Genomic DNA, 20,784 nt, shown 5'->3' on the forward strand with positions numbered 1-20,784 from the left:
AAAGGGAATGTTATGCATTTTAACACTTTTTGTCAGAAGATGTAGGCGTTTTTGTCCCCAGGTGTTATTTATCAACTTCTACAATAAATATAAGCCATAAAATAACAAAATGTTAAACTGTTTCTTCATTATTTTATAGTCCTAGTTGAAGTCTCTTTCATCAATGACTTTTTTCATGATTATTGTATTTATCTATCCATAGGGGAAGCCTGGGCAACTGAAATGTCTGAGCTTTTTCAACAGTGTAACTATGAACATCTGTACCAAAACCAAATGAAGGGAGACATAGATATGATTAAAAAACAACTGTTGATGCGACATGAAAAAAAGATGGGTGGAGGAGATGAATCATAAACCCAAATTGAGAACCTTTTGTTTGATTCAGGGTGAATTGGTGTGTGAGAGATATATTATGTATAACCTACCTAAAAGCAAGAGATCTCTATGTGCACAGGGAAGATCAGGGATATTGTCTCTGTGTATTGAAACAGGTCAGATCAGGGATATTGTCTCTGTGTATTGAAACAGGTCAGATCAGGGATATTGCCTCTGCGTATTGAAACAGTTCAGATCAGGGATATTGTCTCTGCGTATTGAAACAGTTCAGATCAGGGATATTTCCTCTGAGTATTGAAACAGGTCAGATCAGGGATATTGTCTCTGCGTATTGAAACAGTTCAGATCAGGGATATTTCCTCTGAGTATTGAAACAGGTCAGATCAGGGATATTGTCTCTGAGTATTGAAACAGGTCAGATCAGGGATATTGTCTCTGAGTATTGAAACAGGTTATTTCAGGGATATTGTCTCTGAGCATTGAAACAGGTAAGATCAGGGATATTTTCTCTGAGTATTGATACAGGTCAGTATTGTGGTGAAATGGAGGAAAGACTATGTAACTATTGTGACCTTAAAGAAATAGAGAATTAAACTGATTTAATCCTCTATTTCCTTTTCTACCATGATATACGCTTGCTCTTATTCCAGAAAGACCACCAGATATACCCTGGCAGTATGTGATGAGTGATGAGGAGAAATTGAAATGTTTTTTTGTCCATTGTGTATTTCCGTTTGTGGAATATTTAGATCAATCCTGGAATATAAGAAAAATGTTTACCTATAATTAAATTGTAAAAATATTTAGCTTCTGCGTGGTAAATGGTACATGTGTATATAGATTGTGTATAGACTTGTCTCCCATATGAGTCTTCTATGTGGTAAATGGTATGTGTGTATATATAGATTGTGTATAGACTTGTCTCCCATATGGATCTTCTATGTGGTAAATGGTATGTGTATATATAGATTGTGTATAGGCTTGTCTCCCATATGACTCTTCTATGTGGTAAATGGTATGTGTATATATAGATTGTGTATAGACTTGTCTCCCATATGAATCTTCTATGTGGTAAATGGTATGTGTATATATAGATTGTGTATAGACTTGTCTCCCATATGACTCTTCTATGTGGTAAATGGTACATGTGTATATATAGATTGTGTATAGACTTGTCTCCCATATGAGTCTTCTATGTGGTAAATGGTACATGTGTATATAGATTGTGTATAGACTTGTCTCCCATATGAGTCTTCTATGTGGTAAATGGTACATGTGTATATAGATTGTGTATAGACTTGTCTCCCATATGAGTCTTCTATGTGGTAAATGGTACATGTGTATATAGATTGTGTATAGGTTTGTCTCCCATATGAGTCTTCTATGTGGTAAATGGTATGTGTATATATAGATTGTGTATAGACTTGTCTCCCATATGAATCTTCTATGTGGTAAATGGTATGTGTATATATAGATTGTGTATAGACTTGTCTCCCATATGAGTCTTCTATGTGGTAAATGGTATGTGTATATATAGATTGTGTATAGACTTGTCTCCCATATGAGTCTTCTATGTGGTAAATGGTATGTGTGTATATAGATTGTGTATAGACTTGTCTCCCATATGAATCTTCTATGTGGTAAATGGTATGTGTATATATAGATTGTGTATAGGCTTGTCTCCCATATGACTCTTCTATGTGGTAAATGGTATGTGTATATATAGATTGTGTATAGACTTGTCTCCCATATGAGTCTTCTATGTGGTAAATGGCATGTGTATATATAGATTGTGTATAGGCTTGTCTCCCATATGAGTCTTCTATGTGGTAAATGGTATGTGTATATATAGATTGTGTATAGACTGTCTCCCATATTAATCTTCTCTTTGTGTCAGACTGGGTTCAAATTCCTTCTGTTTATTTTTTTCTGTATTTATTTATCTGTATATGTTATGTATGTATATATATACAGTATGTATATATGTATGTATGTGTATATATACAGTGTGTATGTATGTATGTGTATATATACAGTGTGTATGTATGTATGTGATGTGTATATATACAGTGTGTATGTGTGTATATTATTGTTCTGCTCTAGGGATATAATTATTGTTTGCATCACCTTATTTACTATTATGTATTGATTTTTACCTTATTTTTTTCACTATTCATGCGATGCCCAATGCAGAGAACACCGGAAGGAGAATTATCATTTAATTACCACAGTCAATTATTGTAATGTTTGTTTATGTGGCAATTAACCCCATAAGGGATGGGTTGCCAGTTGGCGATTTGACACTGAAATAAAATATCATTCATTCATTTGTTCATTCATTTGTTCATTCATATTATTTAATTTAAGTTTTTCTGTGTGTCCCTAATATCACTTTCCACCCTGTTAGTTTGCTGTAATTCCTAGAGCAACACATAGAACACCAGCTTGTTTGTACAAGTCACAGTTTACAATAGAATGGTATCATAATAGTTTGTTGGCCAAACCGGGATGTCTCATAGTCTGACAAACACCACTCTAGCTCTGACAACTAGATCATAATGAATCAGATTACATGGAGAGGGGGGACCTGATCCTAGATCATAATGAATCAGATTACATGGAGAGGAGGGACCTGATCCTAGATCATAATGAATCAGATTACATGGAGAGGGGGGACCTGATCCTAGATCATAATTAATCAGATTACATGGAGAGGGGGGCCCGATCCTAGATCATAATGAATCAGATTACATGGAGAGGGGGGACCTGATCCTAGATCATAATGAATCAGATTACATGGAAAGGGGGGGACCTGATCCTAGATTATAATGAGTCAGATTACATGGAGAGGAGGGGACCTGATCCTAGATCATAATGAATCAGATTACATGGAGAGGGGGGACCTGATCCTAGATCATAATGAATCAGATTACATGGAGAGGGGGGCCCGATCCTAGATCATAATGAATCAGATTACATGGAGAGGAGGACCTGATCCTAGATCATAATGAATCAGATTACATGGAGAGGAGGACCTGATCCTGATTCAGCACTCCTCCTTTGAGACACTGCCTTTATGAATAAGGAATGCTGTTGTAAAGTCTAGTTACAGCAGGTGTTTACTGCCATCTAGTGGAAGATACCAATAAAACACTTTATTATCAGGATGGGGAGACGGCTGAGTGCAGGATCCATGGTGAGATGACAAAAGAGGAAAACACACTATATGGAGAGAAGTACAAATAAAGTATTTCTGAACAATAAAGGACATAGTAAGATAATGAATACCTGGAATTACATATTATTACTAGTTAGTAGAGGCTCTTCTGTCATCATTATTTACCCATACACCGGTGACGTCAGAAGGGACGTGATTTCCTCATATGAAAGTGAAAGTAACTGTGTAGTCTACACCGTTACAAAATGACTGTAGAAAATGTAGCGCACATTTCTCTGCAACATTAGAAGTAGGATAAATGTGTTGATTTGAAGGACAGACGTACAGACTCTGGTAAGTCTTGGCTACATATAACTATTATAAAGTTAGGTCGTAGTCAGACATTCAATAGACAGAGTAGGCTTGAGATATGATTCTTTATCATGCTGACCAACCTGGGCCCGTTTTCCACGATGGAATTTAGGCTTAACGCTGGAAACGCATAAGAAGTGGTAAACGATAATTAACAAAATACAAAGTTGAGTAAACGCTATTTTACAAATAAAAAGGTGCTTAAGCGCGTTTACGTGGGTTTACCCTCCACTACATCCCCGTTGATGTGGTGTGCAGCGTAGAGTGTATAGTCATTTAGTCTCTATAGACCAGGTGGCCAGTTGGTGAGAAACTGTTCAGATGGGGTGGTTTAGACCACTGCACCACCCAGGAGGTGACTGAAAGTAAATATGTGATTTTGTACAGGATCCATTTTGAGATGACAGAGCAGAAAACACTATATGGACAATACTGACAAATAAAGTAAGTATTTATGAACAATAATTCATTCTAAATGACAGAGTATGTGAATGAATACCTGGAATGAGATATTACTAGTTAGAAGAACTGTTGAGCTGACTTGCTGACAGCAGTTTTCAAAGTGGAAACTAATCAGTAGGTCTACATGTTATCAGTAAAACGTCTGGTAAAGATGGTGGAGGAGCTTTTACATTATATGGTTTTATGTTTATCTCAGGGTTTCTCATCCTTTGGTTCTTATCCAGCACGTACACACCTTACAGGGGAAAAACACAACTAAACCTGATTTCCAGTAAATTATAAGTTTAGCTAAAATAATGTAAGAGAGATGTCTTGAAGAAGGACTATAACATTTTTTAATCAAGATTCAGAACAATGTCACGTTACTGCTGTCTCATGTAACTGACTGTTAGCCCCACCCTCTGGTTACTGTTGTTATGTGAAGGGTGACACCTTGACTACAGTTGAAACTGACTGTTAGCCCCACCCTCTGGTTACTGTTGTTATGTGAAGGGTGACACCTTGACTACAGTTGAAACTGACTGTTAGCCCCACCCTCTGGTTACTGTTGTTATGTGAAGGGTGACTCCTTGACTACAGTTGAAACTGACTGTTAGCTCCACCCTCTGGTTACTGTTGTTATGTGAAGGGTGACTCCTTGACTGCAGTTGAAACTGACTGTTAGCTCCACCCTCTGGTTACTGTTGTTATGTGAAGGGTGACTCCTTGACTGCAGTTGAAACTGACTGTTAGCTCCACCCTCTGGTTACTGTTGTTATATGAAGGGTGACTCCTTGACTGCAGTTGAAACTGACTGTTAGCTCCACCCTCTGGTTACTGTTGTTATATGAAGGGTGACACCTTGACTACAGTTGAAACTGACTGTTAGCTCCACCCTCTGGTTACTGTTGTTATGTGAAGGGTGACACCTTGACTACAGTTGAAACTGACTGTTAGCCCCACCCTCTGGTTACTGTTGTTATGTGAAGGGTGACACCTTGACTACAGTTGAAACTGACTGTTAGCTCCACCCTCTGGTTACTGTTGTTATATGAAGGGTGACACCTTGACTACAGTTGAAACTGACTGTTAGCTCCACTCTCTGGTTACTGTTGTTATATGAAGAGTGACTCCTTGACTACAGTTGTAACTGACTGTTAGCTCCACCCTCTGGTTACTGTTGTTATATGAAGGGTGACACCTTGACTACAGTTGAAACTGACTGTTAGCCCCACCCTCTGGTTACTGTTGTTATATGAAGAGTGACTCCTTGACTACAGTTGAAACTGACTGTTAGCTCCACTCTCTGGTTACTGTTGTTATATGAAGGGTGACACCTTGACTACAGTTGAAACTGACTGTTAGCCCCACCCTCTGGTTACTGTTGTTATATGAAGGGTGACTCCTTGACTACAGTTGAAACTGACTGTTAGCCCCACCCTCTGGTTACTGTTGTTATGTGAAGGGTGACTCCTTGACTGCAGTTGAAACTGACTGTTAGCTCCACCCTCTGGTTACTGTTGTTATATGAAGGGTGACTCCTTGACTACAGTTGAAACTGACTGTTAGCTCCACCCTCTGGTTACTGTTGTTATATGAAGGGTGACTCCTTGACTACAGTTGAAACTGAATATAAGAAAGTATCTGTACAGGGTCATTTTGAGATGACAGAGCAGCTCATAGTTTAACCTCTAAACTGCAACTCAGTTTCCAAGTAAAGTGAGTATTTCAGGTTAATAATGTAGAATAAAGTAGAGGGAACATTTGGAATCCACTAAACTAGTGTCTAGGTGCTGCTGAGTCATTCCTACCATGTGGTGTCTTTTCTGTCCCCGGGAAAAATCAGTTCTTATTTAGTGTAAAATGTGGATTCAAAAAGGCTTTAAATATCAGGTGTCCTTTACCTTATAAACACCAAAATATGGATCCTGAAAGGGAATGTTATGCATTTTAACACTTTTTGTCAGAAGATGTAGGCGTTTTTGTCCCCAGGTGTTATTTATCAACTTCTACAATAAATATAAGCCATAAAATAACAAAATGTTAAACTGTTTCTTCATTATTTTATAGTCCTAGTTGAAGTCTCTTTCATCAATGACTTTTTTCATGATTATTGTATTTATCTATCCATAGGGGAAGCCTGGGCAACTGAAATGTCTGAGCTTTTTCAACAGTGTAACTATGAACATCTGTACCAAAACCAAATGAAGGGAGACATAGATATGATTAAAAAACAACTGTTGATGCGACATGAAAAAAAGATGGGTGGAGGAGATGAATCATCAACCCAAATTGAGAACCTTTTGTTTGATTCAGGGTGAATTGGTGTGTGAGAGATATATTATGTATAACCTACCTAAAAGCAAGAGATCTCTATGTGCACAGGGAAGATCAGGGATATTGTCTCTGTGTATTGAAACAGGTCAGATCAGGGATATTGTCTCTGTGTATTGAAACAGGTCAGATCAGGGATATTGTCTCTGAGTATTGAAACAGGTCAGATCAGGGATATTGTCTCTGAGTATTGAAACAGGTTATTTCAGGGATATTGTCTCTGTGTATTGAAACAGGTACGATCAGGGATATTGTCTCTGCCTATTGAAACAGGTCAGATCAGGGATATTGTCTCTGTGTATTGAAACAGGTCAGATCAGGGATATTGCCTCTGAGTATTGAAACAGGTAAGATCAGGGATATTTTCTCTGAGTATTGAAACAGGTCAGTATTGTGGTGAAATGGAGGAAAGACTATGTAACTATTGTGACCTTAAAGAAATAGAGAATTAAACTGATTTAATCCTCTATTTCCTGTTCTACCATGATATACGCTTGCTCTTATTCCAGAAAGACCACCAGATATACCCTGGCAGTATGTGATGAGTGATGAGGAGAAATTGAAATGTTTTTTTGTCCATTGTGTATTTCCGTTTGTGGAATATTTAGATAAATCCTGGAATATAAGAAAAATGTTTACCTATAATTAAATTGTAAAAATATTTAGCTTCTGCGTGGTAAATGGTACATGTGTATATAGATTGTGTATAGACTTGTCTCCCATATGAGTCTTCTATGTGGTAAATGGTATGTGTATATAGATTGTGTATAGACTTGTCTCCCATATGAGTCTTCTATGTGGTAAATGGTATGTGTATATAGATTGTGTATAGACTTGTCTCCCATATGAGTCTTCTATGTGGTAAATGGTACATGTGTATATATAGATTGTGTATGGACTTGTCTCCCATATGAATCTTCTATGTGGTAAATGGTATGTGTATATATAGATTGTGTATAGACTTGTCTCCCATATGAATCTTCTCTTTGTGTCAGACTGTATTTCTGTATTTATTTATCTGTATATGTTATGTATGTATATATATACAGTATGTATATATGTATGTATGTGTATATATACAGTGTGTATGTATATATGTATATTATTGTTCTGCTCTAGGGATATAATTATTGTTTGCATCACCTTATTTACTATTATGTATTGATTTTTACCTTACGTTGTTTTCATTCTTCATGCGATGCCCAATGCAGAGAGCACTGAAGAGGAATTATCATTTAATTACCACAGTCAATTATTGTAATGTTTGTTTATGTGGCAATTAACCCCATAAGGGATGGGTTGCCAGTTGGCGATTTGACATGGAAATAAAATGTCATTCATTCATTCATTTGTTCATTCATTTGTTCATTCATATTATTTAATTTAAGTTTTTCTGTGTGTCCCTAATATCACTTTCCACCCTGTTAGTTTGCTGTAATTCCTAGAGCAACACATAGAACACCAGCTTGTTTGTACAAGTCACAGTTTACAATAGAGTGGTATCATAATAGTTTGTTGGCCAAACCGGGATGTCTCATAGTCTGACAAACACCACTCTAGCTCTGACAACTAGATCATAATGAATCAGATTACATGGAGAGGGGGGACCTGATCCTAGATCATAATGAATCAGATTACATGGAGAGGAGGGACCTGATCCTAGATCATAATGAATCAGATTACATGGAGAGTGGGGACCTGATCCTAGATCATAATTAATCAGATTACATGGAGAGGGGGGCCCGATCCTAGATCATAATGAATCAGATTACATGGAGAGGAGGGGACCTGATCCTAGATCATAATGAATCAGATTACATGGAGAAGGGGACCTGATCCTAGATCATAATGAATCAGATTACATGGAGAGGGAGGACCTGATCCTAGATCAGCTCTGAGACACTTCCTTTACGAATTAGGCCCCAGGAGTCACCAGGACCAACTTTAAATTGCTCTGGATAAGAGCGTCTGCTCAATGACTAAAATGTAAAATGAGTCACCAGGACAGGCATTGACAGGACGGTCACAGCCACACGTTCACTGGTGAGGTAGGACACAAGATAACTGATAGATAGGAACAACAGTAATGATACATGGTTAGGTAGAACACAAGATAACTGTTAGATAGGAACAACAGTAATGATACATGGTGAGGTAGGACACAAGATAACTGTTAGATAGGAACAACAGTAATGATACATGGTTAGGTAGGACACAAGATAACTGTTAGATAGGAACAACAGTAATGATACATGGTTAGGTAGGACACAAGATAACTGTTAGATAGGAACAACAGTAATGATACATGGTTAGGTAGGACACAAGATAACTGTTAGATAGGAACAACAGTAATGATACATGGTTAGGTAGGACACAAGATAACTGTTAGATAGGAACAACAGTAATGATACATGGTTAGGTAGGACACAATATAACTGTTAGATAGGAACAACAGTAATGATACATGGTTAGATAGGACACAAGATAACTGTTAGATAGGAACAACAGTAATGATACATGGTGAGGTAGGACACAATATAACTGTTAGATAGGAACAACAGTAATGATACATGGTTAGGTAGAACACAAGATAACTGTTAGATAGGAACAACAGTAATGATACATGCCCTCAATGTGAAGTGACATTAAACCATAAATACAGAGCACAAGTACAACCATTTTTATATAAACCTTTTAAGGTAGTAAGAAAATAAACATTGACTTAATATTTCAATAAAGAAGTCTTGAATTACAAATAAATCACCTGCTAGCAACAACTAGCGTGACATTACAGTGCACTGATTGACGGTGCTAGTTAGCTCGTCATTATCATGGCTAGCTAAGCTAGCAGACACCTGATAAACTTGCAGAAATATGCTTTAAATACACAATAAATATATACATAGTCACATTCACTATTGACTTTGTGATATATGAACCAGTGTTCCAGATACACTATAGTGTTATACAGTTTTAAACAGTTTTTATGTCCAGCAGAAGGAGACGTCCTGTCAGAATATCTCTGACTGAACAGCAGGCAGACCAACTTTCCAAATAGGGGAGAAGCACTCAAAACCCTCTACTTGTTCTTTCAAGGAAAATAATACAAAAATGGTAAGTCTGAAGACCTCTCGTATTAACAACCTTACTACAATGGCAGAAAATATATTTTTATGAATTCGACAACACATAATGAAAGGAAACGTTATTAATATCACCCCTCTTTCTGAGGTGAATGGTTTCCCCCACTACTCTCCCGGAACTGCGGTGTTCTCTGATATCCCGTTCACGAGTATCCCTGTAGCCATAAATAAACAGAATATTCCTCATTTCAATTCAAATGGGTTAAATTAAATAGTAACGTTAACTGAAATCTGGACACTGACTGTAGGCCTATAATCTAATATAATATTAACTGAAATCTGGACACTGACTGTAGTGACTGTAGGCCTATAATCTAATATAATATTAACTGAAATCTGGACACTGACTGTAGGCCTATAAACTAATATAATATTAACTGAAATCTGGACACTGACTGTAGGCCTATAAACGAATATAATATGAAATGCAGAATTATGCATTTTTTGCATTTAAATGAAACAACAAATGTTAATTTAGGCGTGGAGAAATATTATTTATTTCAGTATCTCTTGAGATAATGTGAATGAGAGTGTAAGGTGTTATCTTTGACACTATGATGCAAGCAGACGGTACTTTCAACCTTATCAGAAACGTGTTTCATCTTTTTCTCAGCTTTTCATTTCCTTAAAACCCTTCAGACGGATGACATATGGACATTTTGCACAGGACCAATCTTTCCACTGTTCTGGAGTTATTGAGTTTTCTCCCCGGTCCCTAAACTAAACCCTTCAGACTGATGACATTTTGCACAGGACCAATCTTTCCACTGTTCTGGAGTTATTGCGTTTTCTCCCCGGTCCCTAAACTAAAGGTCAACTTTAGTGGATTACTAATGCATTCATTCTATCAATGTAAATTATTATTCTGGAGAGAACTACTTTATTTAGTCTTCTGGGGCAACAATTTATGACAAAAGAGAAGCTGCATGTATCAAACTATATTTGACAAACAAATGGCCTACCAAATGTTGAAAATTATAGGCAGAAATGTGTCTAAATTGTAGCCAGTAGGTTATACAGTCCAGTACAGAGTATCAAACCGCACAGGTAGCCTATTTTTTGAGTTCAATTTTTTTTGACAATCAGATGAAAACATAATATGTGAAACAGCCTGAGGAGACAGCAGAAACAACAGTAAATGGGATAAGATGTGTACATGCATCAATTTAAAAACACAATACTTCAGAGTACCTAGAATAATAACGGGATATTGGTGTGCATGTTAATTAACGTGGTCACTGTTGTTGTAAAGTCTAGTTACAGCAGGTGTTTACTGCCATCTAGTGAACGATACCAAGAATACAGACAGACACAAATGTCAATTTCACTAGCCTTGTTCAAGCATTGTACAAGTCCCTACACACGGAGTCTGGAGAACAGCCCAGCTAGTCGATTACCTATCAACTAAGGTTTCTACGCATGCTCAGTTCTTGGGTCTCTGGAGTGGAAATGTGAAAAGAAAGTTCTGGAACTCCATCATGTGCTTCTGTTATGAGAAAAACTCCAAAATGAAACTGACATTAAATGTGGAGAATTAAACATCTGTTGAACATCAAGTAGCCTATTAATCTGTATGCCTATCTAGGCTAATGTAGCCTATTAATCTGTATGCCTATCTAGGCTACTGTAGCCTATTAATCTGTATGCCTATCTAGGCTACTGTAGCCTATTAATTGTTATGCCTATCTAGGCTACTGTAGCCTATTAATCGTTATGCCTATCTAGGCTACTGTAGCCTATTAATCTTTATGCCTATCTAGGCTACTGTAGCCTATTAATCTTTATGCCTATCTAGGCTACTGTAGCCTATTAATCTTTATGCCTACCTAGGCTATTGTAGCCTACCATTTAATACTATAAATATGTTGAAATGACAGGAGTTGTTGCAAATCATTTTGTGTCACTTGTGTAGCCTACCTGGAGCTGGTAAATGGATTTAATAAATAGCCTATAACTTCAGTTTATTGTTGTTGTAGCCTTGTGTTATTATGCAACTATTAATGTCCATGTTGAGTTAATTCAGTAGGAAGTTATTGTAACGCTTGGACGTTGTGGGTGTGGAGTCAGGCGCAGTAGGCAGAAAAATGTTTGGTACAATACTATTTAATAAGTACCACAAAAGAGAAAATGCCCAAAAACAACAGGGCGTAACAAAACCCAAAGTCCAAAACACGATCCACTACACAAACACAGTGAAACAAAACGTAACAAGCCCACACACAGAACAGGTGGGGAGGCGGCCTTAAATAACACCACTAATTACCTAAATGAACACAGGTGCAACTAATAAAGACATAACCAACAGAAAAACGAAAAGGGGATCGGTGGCAGCTAGTAGCCCGGGGACGACGAACACCGAGCGCCACCCGAACAGGGAGAGGGGCCACCCTCGGTAGGAGTCGTGACAGTTATCAAGTGTGACCATGGTAAGATGTTAGAATGCATTAGATTGAAGGTAACAGTCAGATTAGGCTACAGGTAATAAAACACTGGCTGTTGTTGACAAGCATCGACCTGTTCAGTTCATTACCATAGTATTAATATTAGATTCATAGACCTGTTCAGTTCATTACCATAGTATTAATATTAGATAGACCTGTTCAGTTCATTACCATAGTATTAATATTAGATAGACCTGTTCAGTTCATTACCATAGTATTAATATTAGATTCATAGACCTGTTCAGTTCATTACCATAGTATTAATATTAGATAGACCTGTTCAGTTCATTACCATAGTATTAATATTAGATTCATAGACCTGTTCAGTTCATTACCATAGTATTAATATTAGATTCATAGACCTGTTCAGTTCATTACCATAGTATTAATATTAGATAGACCTGTTCAGTTCATTACCATAGTATTAATATTAGATAGACCTGTTCAGTTCATTACCATAGTATTAATATTAGATTCATAGACCTGTTCAGTTCATTACCATAGTATTAATATTAGATAGACCTGTTCAGGTCATTACCATAGTATTAATATTAGATTCATAGACCTGTTCAGTTCATTACCATAGTATTAATATTAGATAGACCTGTTCAGTTCATTACCATAGTATTAATATTAGATTCATAGACCTGTTCAGTTCATTACCATAGTATTAATATTAGATTCATAGACCTGTTCAGTTCATTACCATAGTATTAATATTAGATAGACCTGTTCAGTTCATTACCATAGTATTAATATTAGATAGACCTCTTCAGTTCATTACCATAGTATTATACTACAGCTACTGAAGCTTAACACATAATTTTTTTTAAACCTTTATTTAATTCGCAAGTCAGTTAATAACAAATTCTTATTTACAATGATGGCCTACCGGGGAACACAGTGGGTTAACTGCCTTGTTCAGGGGCAGAACGACAGATCTTTACCTTGTCAGCTCTGGGATTCAATCCTGCAACCTTTCGGTTACTGCCCCAACGCTCTAACCACTAGGCTACCTGCCGCCCCAACACTCTATCCACTAGGCTACCTGCCGCCCCAACGCTCTAACCACTAGGCTACCTGCCGCACCAACACTCTATCCACTAGGCTACCTGCCGCCCCAACGCTCTAACCACTAGGCTACCTGCCGCACCAACACTCTATCCACTAGGCTACCTGCCGCCCCAACGCTCTAACCACTAGGCTACCTGCCGCCCCAACGCTCTAACCACTAGGCTACCTGCCGCCCCAACGCTCTAACCACTAGGCTACCTGCCGCCCCAACGCTCTAACCACTAGGCTACCTGCCACCCCAATGCTCTAACCACTAGGCTACCTGCCGCCCCAACGCTCTAACCACTAGGCTACCTGCCGCCCCAATGCTCTAACCACTAGACTACCTGCCGCCACAACGTTCTAACCACTAGGCTACCTGCCACCCCAACGCTCTAACCACTAGACTACCTGCCACCCCAAAATAAGATGTAGGCCTATCAGGGGCTATTAGTTAGTTTTCAGGCATTGTGGGAGGGTTTTGAGTAGTCATTGGGCTAGAAAAAGTAATTGCATTAAATCACCTGACTGTTTGGATGTGTCTGTAAACGGTTTTATTTCTAAGAGATAATGAATAAAATAATTAGTTGTCACTGTGTTAACCACAACCAACATGCTGGATCTCTGTTTAGTTGTCACTGTGTTAACCACAACCAACATGCTGGATCTCTGTTTAGTTGTCACTGTGTTAACCACAACCAACATGCTGGATCTCTGTTTAGTTGTCACTGTGTTAACCACAACCAACATGCTGGATCTCTGTTTAGTTGTCACTATGTTAACCACAACCAACATGCTGGATCTCTGTTTAGTTGTCACTGTGTTGACCACAACCAACATGCTGGATCTCTGTTTAGTTGTTACTGTGTTAGCCACAACCAACATGCTGGATCTCTGTTTAGGGGTCACTGTTGACCACAACCAACATGTTGGATCTCTGTTTCTCTGTTTAGGGCTCAGTGCTCTAAAATGAGTCTCTCTGGGGAGATAGAGGAGGTGGTCCCTGCCTCTAAAATGAGTCTCTCTGGGGAGAGAGAGGAGGGGGGGCCCGCCTCTAAAATGAGTGTCTCTGGGGGACATGACACCAAAACTAAGAGGTGAGCTGACAATATTGTTTAAGAATGTATGTTCTAAAATGCTTTTTATTCAGAAATGATTGCTAATGGGGACATTCTATATAACTGTTCTAGATTTTAGATCTGTATGAAAATATGTTTTTTTCTAAAACGCTATATATCCACCTAGATATCTATATATCCACCTAGATATCTATATATCCACCTAGATATCTGTATATCCACATAGACATCTATATATCCACCTAGACATCTATATATCCACCTAGATATCTATATATCCACCTAGATATCTATATATCCACCTAGACATCTATATATTCTATATATCCACCTAGACATCTTTATATCCACCTAGATATCTATATATCCACCTAGACATCTATATATCCACCTAGATATCTATATATCCACCTAGACATCTATATATCCACCTAGATATCTATATATCCACCTAGATATCTATATATCCACCTAGATATCTATATATCCACCTAGATATCTATATATCCACCTAGACATCTATATATCCATTGTTTAACAGGAATGGAATGTTGGTATTCTGTATATCTGACTGTGATATGTGGTTGTCTCACCTAGATATCTAAAGATGAATTCACTTACAGATGCCATGTTAATTCGACCCAGTTTCTCACGTCGGGAAAATAACAGCAAATGTGCATTTTATGTGGAAATTACCCACTTTAAAAGTCTTTATAAAGCCTTGTAGTGGTTTAATCATTTCTTTAAATAATGAGATAATTTACCAACATTTCTGAAAAGTGATATATAGCGTTTTGTAATGAAACTCTTATGTTTCCCCATCTGAGCTCAGAGTAGATGAGAGATGTAATGTTTGTCTCTGTTGTGTTGAAGCCCAATCAAGCAGGAGAGACCAGCCTCCCCTGTACCCAGCTGTGTGTCCATGAAGAGTGACCAGTCTATGAATGAACCTAATCACTTTAGAGAGGGATACTTTTCTACAGAACAGAGGTAAGAAGAACTCATGGGTCATGGTCAGTGAGTTAAACAACACTGTCTCTAGTCATTTCTCCTCTCCCCTTTTCCCATTTATTGTTGTTGTTTTCATAATCCATAGGCTTTTCCTTATGTCCATTTTCACAGTCCTAAAACAATATTAAACAAACACAACATTTCCTCCCTGTGTGCGTGTGCGTGTGCGCGCGTCCGGCTACCTGCCGCTCCAAAATAAGATGTAGGCCAATCAGGGGCTATTAGTTAGTGTTCAGGCCTTGTGGGAGGGTTTTGAGTAGTCATTGGGCTAGAAAAAGTCATTACATTAAATAACCTGACTGTTTGGATGTGTCTGTTAGAAAACGTTTTTTTTTCTAAGAGATAATGAATAAAATAATGAGTTGTTACTGTGTTAACCACAACCAACATGCTGGATCTCTGTTTAGTTGTCACTGTGTTGACCACAACCAACATGCTGGATCTCTGTTTAGTTGTCACTGTGTTGACCACAACCAACATGCTGGATCTCTGTTTAGTTGTCACTGTGTTAACCACAACCAACATGCTGGATCTCTGTTTAGTTGTTACTGTGTTAACCACAACCAACATGCTGGATCTCTGTTTAGTTGTCACTGTGTTAACCACAACCAACATGCTGGATCTCTGTTTACAGGGGACAGTGCTCTAAAATGAGTCTCTCTGGGGAGAGAGAGGAGGGGGGCCCTGCCTCTAAAATGAGTCTCTCTGGGGAGAGAGAGGAGGGGGGCCCTGCCTCTAAAATGAGTCTCTCTGGGGAGATAGAGGAGGGGGCCCCTGCCTCTAAAATGCATCTCTCTGGGGGACATGACACCAAAGCTAAGAGGTGAGATAACAATTTTATGAATAATTCATTAAGTTTATTTCCTAAATAAATAGCTATCTTAAGGTGAATGCACTTACTGTAAATCTCTCTGGATAAGAGCATCTGCTAAATCAGGGGTTCTCAATCCGGGGTCTGCGGAGGTACTGCAGGGGTTCTGCAGGAAGCGTGGGGAGTGGTGGTGTATCCAGGGAGAAAACTAATCTAATATTCTGAAATGTCATTGTGGTCTTATGCTCCCATCTATTGGAATTATTTAGCAACTGCAGTAGTGCTGAAAAAATGTGTTATTCCTTACTAAAGTAGTAATTACTGAGAATTACTAGTTAATTTTATCACTTACAATCATAAAATAAGAACTTATACCATAACAAACAATTAAACTGACATAAACCAAAATCACTATATATGTAGTTATTTAATTAATTACCAAATTGAGCCGGTCGGTCACATTTGAGAGTGAGGGAGATATATAGCATTTTGCATAAAAAAACATGATTTCTGTCTCTGAAATGAAACCATCAAGTGATAGATTTTAAACAAATCCTTGTCTGTGAGAGATGTAATAATTAATACATCATTTCTTTAAACAATAAAAGCTCATTTCTGTAAAGTGATATGTTGCGTTTTGGAACTCTTCTTATGTTTCCCATCTGAGATCAGAGTAGATGAGAGATGTAATGTTTGACTCTGTTGTGTTGAAGACCAATCCAGCAGGAGAGACCAGCCTCCCCTGTTCCCAGCTGTGTGTCCATGAAGAGTGACCAGTCGATGGAACCTCCTATAATGTTTAGAGAGGGAGACTTTTCTACTGAACAAAGGTAAGAAGAACTCATGGGTCATGGTCAGTGAGTTAAACAACACTGTCTCTAGTCATTTCTCCTCTCCCATTTTCACATTTCTTTTGGTTGTTTTCATAATCCGTAGGCTAATCCTTTAGTCCATTTTCATAGTCCTAAAACAATATTAAACAAACACAATATTCCCTCCCTGTGTGTGTGTGTGTGTGTGTGTGTGTGTGTGTGTGTGTGTGTGTGTGTGTGTGTGTGTGTGTGTGTGTGTGTGTGTGTGTGTGTGTGTGTGTGTGTGTGTGTGTGTGTGTGCTGTAATCTCATGTTTTGTCCACAGAAACCAACAGCAGAGATCAGAGTCAGAGATTCTCAGTGGTCAGTCTTCCCAGAGTCATCAAACAGACCTGGACTCTATATTCAGTGTATGTGGTCCTGTTATGAACATTTGTTTTTGTTGACCTCAAGTAAAGTTGATCTGTCAATTATTCAATAATGTGTTAATGAGAAAGCATTTCTTCTCTTGCTTAACTTATTTACTTGATTTATTTCAGTTGCTTGAAGAGAAAATTATGACATTTGTGAAGAACGAGCTGAAGATGTTCAAGAGGATTCTTAGTCCTGAACTCCCAGAAGGCTTTGAGAGTCAGAAGCAGGATGAGGAAGTGGTGGATGCTGAAGATGAGAAGCAGGAGAGCAGTGCCAGAGAGGGGGCTCTGAAGATCACACTGCACGTCCTGAGGAAAATGAACCAGAAGGAGCTCGCTGACACACTGGAGAAATGTAAGATCTGTCTGCCTCATGTTGAATGCTGTTTTATAACATTTAACATCTGTAATGCATTATGAAAACATCTACACATTTATACAGTCAGTTAAGAGAAGAAATCATTATAATGTAAAACTTTATAACAGTCCTACAATACTGTAGGCATTAAAACACTGGAGAAATGTAAGATCTGTCTGCCTCGTGTTGAATGCTGTTTTATAACATTTAAAAGCTGTAGCTAAAATACAGCTAAAGTAGCTGTGTAACTCAATTATATTGTAGCAGCCTTAACACAACACCTAGTGACCTCATCAAGTAGCAGAAGGGATGTGTTGTGTTGATTAATTTAGAGAGAGAGAGAGAGAGAGAGACAACATTAATAATACCATCAATAATACCAATAATTACATTATCAGTCACACCAGTCTGTAATGCATTATGAAAACATTTACACATTTATACAGTCAGTTAAGAGAAAAAAATATTATAATTTAAAACTTTACAACAGTCCTTCAATACAGTTGGCATTAAAACAGACGTAATATTGATATCATCTGTGTTAATTCTTCATTCAGATGAGCTTGCGGGAATTTGCCAACGTGAACTCAAATCTAATCTAAAGAAGAAGTTTCAATGTGTATTTGAGGGGATCGCTAAACAAGGAAACCCAACACTTCTCAATAAGATCTACACAGAGCTCTACATCACAGAGGGTGGAACAGGACAGGTCAATAATGAACATGAGCTGAGACAGATTGAGACAACAACCAGGAAACAAGCAAGACCAGAGACTGCAATCAAATGTAACGACATCTTCAAACCCTTAACTGGACAAGACAAACTCATCAGAACTGTGCTGACAAAGGGAGTCGCTGGCATTGGAAAAACAGTCTCTGTGCAGAAGTTCATTCTGGACTGGGCTGAAGGAAAAGCCAATCAGGATATCCAATTTGTATTTTCATTCCCTTTTCGGGAGCTGAATTTGATGAAAGAGGACAAACACACTTTCATTGAACTTCTCAATCACTTCTCAATGGAAACCAAACAATCAAGAATCTCCAACTACGACAAGTACAAAGTTGTGTTAATCTTTGATGGTCTGGATGAGTGCCGACTGCCCCTAGACTTCCAGAAGAACAAGATCTGTTGGGACGTCACAGAGTCAACCTCAGTGGATGTTCTGCTGACAAATCTCATCAAGGGAAATCTGCTTCCCTCTGCTCTCCTCTGGATAACTACCCGACCTGCAGCAGCCAATAGGATCCCTTCAGGGTGTGTTGACCAGGTGACAGAGGTACGAGGGTTCAATGACCCACAGAAGGAGGAGTACTTCAGGAAGAGATTCAGGGATGAGGACCTGGCCAACAGAATCATCTCACACATAAAGACATCAAGGAGCCTCCACATCATGTGCCACATTCCAGTCTTCTGTTGGATCTCTGCAACAGTCCTTGAACACATGCTGAAACATAAGAGAGAAGAGATGCCCAAGACTCTGACTGAGATGTACACACACCTTGTGGTGTTTCATACCAAACAGAAGAATGAAAAGTATCTTGGGAAAGAAGAGACAGGTCCACACTGGAATAAAGAGAGCATTCTGTCACTGGGAAAACTGGCTTTTCAACAGCTTGTGAAGGGCAATCTGATTTTCTATGAAGAAGACCTGAAAGAGGCTGGCATTGATGTCAATGAAGCCTCGGTGTACTCAGGATTGTGCACACAGCTCTTTAAAGAGGAATTTTCGCTGTACCAGGACAAGGTGTACTGCTTCGTTCATCTGAGCATTCAGGAGTTTCTGGCTGCTGTATATGTGTTCCTCTCATTCATCAACAACAATGAGAATCTAATGGCCGAACCGCAATCAACGTCCAGGAACCTTTCTGCGCTGTTCAGAGACAAGTCTGAAGTTTCTTTCTACAAGAGTGCTGTGGATAAAGCCTTACACAGTGAGACGGGAAACCTGGACCTGTTCCTCCGCTTCCTTCTGGGACTCTCACTGAAGTCCAATCAGAAGCACTTACGAGGTCTGCTGACAAAGACAAGAAGCAGCTCACAGAGCCATGAAGAGACAGTCAAGTACATCAAGGAGAAGATCAGGGAGAATCCCTCTCCAGAGAGGAGCATCAATCTGTTCCACTGTCTGAATGAACTGAATGACCATTCTCTAGTGGAGGAGATCCAAAGCTACCTGAGATCAGGAAGTCTCTCAGAACCCAATCTGTCACCTGCACAGTGGTCAGCTCTGGTCTTTGTGTTGCTGACTTCAGAAAAGGAGCTGGATGTGTTTGACCTGAAGAAATACTCCAGATCAGAGGAAGGTCTTCTGAGGCTGCTGCCAGTGGTCAAAGCCTCCAGAGCTGTTCTGTGAGTACATAAAATGACATATAAAATCTAATCATCAGGAAGAAATATTCAGGTTAAAGAAAAATATGCATTATAATATGTGTATAATATTATATTGAAAACATTGAATAAATGCATTGATTTTCACATTAGTATAACAATATGACCATACAATTCTAGGAGACAGAAGAAGAATCTATATGTTGTTTGGGAGAATTAACCAAATGCATCTGCCATTGTCCTTCTACACTAAATTAACAATGTGTTTGAAGTCATGATCTCTTTGTCTCCAAAGAATAGCAGTGTGGTTTTAATATGATTAGACTCTTTGCAGGCTGTCAGGCTGTGGAGTCACAGAGGAAGGCTGTGATTCTCTGGTCTCAGCTCTGAGGTCAAACCCCTCACACCTGAGAGAGCTGGACCTGAGTAACAATGACCTGAAGGATTCAGGAGTGAAGCTGCTCTCTGCTGGACTGGATAATCCCCACTGTAAACTGGAGACTCTGAGGTCAGTATTATCAGATATGAAAGTACTTTATGCATGTAGTTCTCCCATTTGAAAAAGTCGTAATTATTCGGACATATTACTTATAGTGTATTAAAGTAGTCATAAGTTTAGCATGTTGTCCCATATTCCATGCCCGCTGTCACGTTTCTCTAAGACAGAACCCAGAAGCAGACCAGGACAAGGTGAG

The 20,784-nt window shown here is 38.6% G+C and overlaps 1 long non-coding RNA gene across 1 annotated transcript; it reads left to right on the forward strand.

Moving 5' to 3' along the window:
* Nucleotides 1-3,639: 3,639 nt before the first annotated feature.
* LOC106593703 (uncharacterized) lies at nt 3,640-7,988 on the forward strand. The gene is made up of 2 exons (XR_014391377.1): nt 3,640-4,309; nt 6,440-7,988. It is a non-coding gene; the product is annotated as an uncharacterized LOC106593703 (long non-coding RNA).
* The last annotated feature ends 12,796 nt before the right edge of the window (nt 7,989-20,784 follow it).

The sequence above is a fragment of the Salmo salar genome, unplaced genomic scaffold (genome assembly GCF_965601325.2).
Source record: "Salmo salar unplaced genomic scaffold, fSalSal1 ptg000408l, whole genome shotgun sequence".
NCBI lineage: Eukaryota > Metazoa > Chordata > Actinopteri > Salmoniformes > Salmonidae > Salmo > Salmo salar.